The sequence below is a fragment of the Mytilus galloprovincialis genome, unplaced genomic scaffold (assembly GCF_965363235.1).
Source record: "Mytilus galloprovincialis unplaced genomic scaffold, xbMytGall1.hap1.1 HAP1_SCAFFOLD_294, whole genome shotgun sequence".
In the NCBI taxonomy this organism is placed as follows: Eukaryota; Metazoa; Mollusca; class Bivalvia; order Mytilida; family Mytilidae; genus Mytilus; species Mytilus galloprovincialis.
The window spans coordinates 10,001-15,000 of record NW_027468206.1 but is presented as its reverse complement, the minus strand read 5'-3'; positions in this window follow the sequence as shown (position 1 = coordinate 15,000).

Below are 5,000 nucleotides of genomic sequence, written 5' to 3'. Positions count from 1 at the left end.
GTCTCTCGACCATCGAGGCCGGCAAACTATACCCTCGGTAAAAAAATTTTACGAGGGTGAAATTTTCATCGAGGTGTCGCACGTTAGACGCGGACGGGCTACCGCGGGTCTCTCGACCATCGAGGCCGGCAAACTATACCCTCGGTAAAAATTTTTACGAGGGTGAAATTTTCATCGAGGTGTCGCACGTTAGACGCGGACGGGCTACCGCGGGTCTCTCGACCATCGAGGCCGGCAAACTATACCCTCGGTAAAAATTTTTTACGAGGGTGAAATTTTCATCGAGGTGTCGCACGTTAGACGCGGACGGGCTACCGCGGGTCTCTCGACCATCGAGGCCGGCAAACTATACCCTCGGTAAAAATTTTTTACGAGGGTGAAATTTTCATCGAGGTGTCGCACGTTAGACGCGGACGGGCTACCGCGGGTCTCTCGACCATCGAGGCCGGCAAACTATACCCTCGGTAAAAATTTTTTACGAGGGTGAAATTTTCATCGAGGTGTCGCACGTTAGACGCGGACGGGCTACCGCGGGTCTCTCGACCATCGAGGCCGGCAAACTATACCCTCGGTAAAAATTTTTACGAGGGTGAAATTTTCATCGAGGTGTCGCACGTTAGACGCGGACGGGCTACCGCGGGTCTCTCGACCATCGAGGCCGGCAAACTATACCCTCGGTAAAAAAAATTTTACGAGGGTGAAATTTTCATCGAGGTGTCGCACGTTAGACGCGGACGGGCTACCGCGGGTCTCTCGACCATCGAGGCCGGCAAACTATACCCTCGGTAAAAAATTTTTACGAGGGTGAAATTTTCATCGAGGTGTCGCACGTTAGACGCGGACGGGCTACCGCGGGTCTCTCGACCATCGAGGCCGGCAAACTATACCCTCGGTAAAAATTTTTTACGAGGGTGAAATTTTCATCGAGGTGTCGCACGTTAGACGCGGACGGGCTACCGCGGGTCTCTCGACCATCGAGGCCGGCAAACTATACCCTCGGTAAAAATTTTTTACGAGGGTGAAATTTTCATCGAGGTGTCGCACGTTAGACGCGGACGGGCTACCGCGGGTCTCTCGACCATCGAGGCCGGCAAACTATACCCTCGGTAAAAATTTTTTACGAGGGTGAAATTTTCATCGAGGTGTCGCACGTTAGACGCGGACGGGCTACCGCGGGTCTCTCGACCATCGAGGCCGGCAAACTATACCCTCGGTAAAAATTTTTTACGAGGGTGAAATTTTCATCGAGGTGTCGCACGTTAGACGCGGACGGGCTACCGCGGGTCTCTCGACCATCGAGGCCGGCAAACTATACCCTCGGTAAAAATTTTTTACGAGGGTGAAATTTTCATCGAGGTGTCGCACGTTAGACGCGGACGGGCTACCGCGGGTCTCACTCGACCATCGAGGCCGGCAAACTATACCCTCGGTAAAATTTTTTACGAGGGTGAAATTTTCATCGAGGTGTCGCACGTTAGACGCGGACGGGCTACCGCGGGTCTCATACTCGACATAGAGGCGGCCAACTATACCCCGGTAAAATTTTTACGAGGGTGAAATTTTCATCGAGGTGTCGAGTTAGACGCGGACGGGCTACCGCGTCTTCGATACCCTCGGTAAAATTTTTTACGAGGGTGAAATTTTCATCGAGGTGTCGCACGTTAGACGCGGACGGGCTACCGCGGGTCTCTAGACGCGGACGGGCTACCGCGGGTCTCTCGACCATCGAGGCCGGCAAACTATACCCTCGGTAAAATTTTTTTACGAGGGTGAAATTTTCATCGAGGTGTCGCACGTTAGACGCGGACGGGCTACCGCGGGTCTCTCGACCATCGAGGCCGGCAAACTATACCCTCGGTAAAATTTTTTTACGAGGGTGAAATTTTCATCGAGGTGTCGCACGTTAGACGCGGCCGGGCTACCGCGGGTCTCTCGACCATCGAGGCCGGCAAACTATACCCTCGGTAAAAAAATTTTACGAGGGTGAAATTTTCATCGAGGTGTCGCACGTTAGACGCGGCCGGGCTACCGCGGGTCTCTCGACCATCGAGGCCGGCAAACTATACCCTCGGTAAAAAATTTTTACGAGGGTGAAATTTTCATCGAGGTGTCGCACGTTAGATGCGGGCGGAGTACCGCGGGTCTCTCGGCCCACTTTATCGTCGGTAAAAAATGTTGACCCTTGGGAATTTTTTCATCGGGAAGCCGAACGTAAGTGTCTCGACCATCGAAGGCCGGCCAACTATACCCCAGTCAAAAAGTATGTCTTAACAATTTTTTGTCATCGGGAAGCCGCACGTAAGAATATTACAGCAGGTCGCTCCATGATACGATAAAATTTCAGGTAACGAAGGCAGGCATCGTACACCCTCTTGATCGGCCGTGTGCTTGCGTCCGACACCTTCGCGAAGGTTTGAACTAGGGTTGTCTCAGGACATAAGCTAGGGTTACAGTGGGTGCTAAGCCTAGCCCTAAGCCTAGCCGTAACCCTAACCCTAACCCTAACCCTAACCCTAACCCTAACCCTAACCCTAACCCTAACCCTAACCCTAACCCTAACCCTAACCCTAACCGTAGCCCTAACCCTAACCCTAGCCCTAACCCTAACCCTAGCCCTAACCCTAACCCTAACCCTAACCCTAACCCTAACCCTAACCCTAACCCTAACCCTAACCCTAACCGTAGCCCTAACCCTAACCCTAGCCCTAACCCTAACCCTAGCCCTAACCCTAACCCTAACCCTAACCCTAACCCTAACCCTAACCCTAACCCTAACCCTAACCCTAACCCTAACCCTAACCCTAAGTAGTTATCGAGACCCGCTAGAGTCCCGCTGGACCATTTAAGGCCCACCGTGCACCTTATATGGTCCACAGAGAGAGAGATCCGTTGGACCTTCGATGGTCCACCAAGTCGCGTCAGAGAGAGGTTTGGTTCATATATGGTCCAGCCCGGACCATATATGCTCCAACGCGGACCATATAAGGTCCCAGAGACAAGCTGTACGGCTTGTCTCTGGAGCTTATAACGGCACGGTGGCCCTTATAATGGGCACAATACCTCTCTGTGGCCACTTGGTCTCCATTCGAAGGTCCTCCCTGCCATTCGAAGGGCCTTTGTGCCGGAGTAAACGCCACAGTGCCATGTCAAGCGCCTTGCAGTTATATTAAAGCACGTAAGCCTATATATTAAAATAATTTGCCGGTTAAACCACGCCTCAGACCGTCGCAAGCCGGTTTGAAAGAGTGGGTAAAGGTAACGTGGTCGGCCTGCTAGCGGGGTACCGCGGGGAGAGGTACGTGGTAAGCCTGCTAGCGGGCTACCCTCGGGTCTCGACCGCGGGTAAAGGTACGTGGTCGGCCTGCCACGTACCTTTCCCCGTGGTAGCCCGCTAGCGGGCCGACCACGTACCTTTTACCCGTGGTAGCCCGCTAGCAGGCCGACCACGTACCTTTTACCCGTGGTAGTCCGCTAGCAGGTCGACCACGTACCTTTTACCCGTGGTAGTCCGCTAGCAGGTCGACCACGTACCTTCCCTGTCGTCGAGAGCCGTGGTAGCCCGCTAGCAGGCCGTCCGAGTACCTTTTACCCGCGGTAGCCCGCTAGCGGGTCGACCACGTACCTTTCCCCGCGGTCGAGACCCGTGGTAGCCAGCCGTCCGCTTACTTTTACCCGTGGTAGCCCGCTAGCAGGCCGTCCACGTACCTTTACCCGCGGTAGCCCGCTAGCAGGCCGACCACGTACCTTCCCGGCCGTCGAGACCCGCGGTAGCCCGCTAGCAAGGCCGTCCGAGTACCTTCACCCGTGGTAGCCCGCTAGCAGGCCGACCGCGTACCTTCCCCGCCGTCGAGACCCGCGGTAGTCCGCTAGCAGGCCGCCAGCTTACCTTTACCCGTGGTAGCCCGCTAGCAGGCCGTCCACGTACCTTTTACCCGCGGTAGACCCGCTAGCAGGCCGACCGCGTACCTTCCCCGCCGTCGAGCCCGCAAGCAGGCCGTCCGCTTACTTTTACCCGTGGTAGCCCGCTAGCAGGCCGTCCACGTACCTTTACCCGTGGTAGCCCGCTAGCAGGCCGACCACGTACCTTCCCGGCCGTCGAGACCCGCGCTAGCCCGCTAGCAGGCCGTCCACGTACCTTTACCCGTGGTAGCCCGCTAGCAGGCCGATCGCGTACCTTCCCCGCCGTCGAGACCCGCGCTAGCCCGCTAGCAGGCCGTCCACGTACCTTTACCCGTGGTAGCCCGCTAGCAGGCCGATCGCGTACCTTCCCCGCCGTCGAGACCCGCGCTAGCCCGCTAGCAGGCCGTCCACGTACCTTTACCCGTGGTAGCCCGCTAGCAGGCCGTCCACGTACCTTTACCCGTGATAGCCCGCTAGCAGGCCGACCGCGTACCTTCCCCGCCGTCGAGACCCGCGGTAGCCCGCTAGCAGGCCGTCCACGTACCTTTACCCGTGGTAGCCCGCTAGCAGGCCGATCGCGTACCTTCCCCGCCGTCGAGACCCGCGCTAGCCCGCTAGCAGGCCGTCCACGTACCTTTACCCGTGGTAGCCCGCTAGCAGGCCGATCGCGTACCTTCCCCGCCGTCGAGACCCGCGCTAGCCCGCTAGCAGGCCGTCCACGTACCTTTACCCGTGATAGCCCGCTAGCAGGCCGACCGCGTACCTTCCCCGCCGTCGAGACCCGCGGTAGCCCGCTAGCAGGCCGTCCACGTACCTTTACCCGTGGTAGCCCGCTAGCAGGCCGATCGCGTACCTTCCCCGCCGTCGAGACCCGCGCTAGCCCGCTAGCAGGCCGTCCACGTACCTTTACCCGTGGTAGCCCGCTAGCAGGCCGATCGCGTACCTTCCCCGCCGTCGAGACCCGCGCTAGCCCGCTAGCAGGCCGTCCACGTACCTTTACCCGTGATAGCCCGCTAGCAGGCCGATCGCGTACCTTCCCCGCCGTCGAGACCCGCGCTAGCCCGCTAGCAGGCCGTCCACGTACCTTTACCCGTGATAGC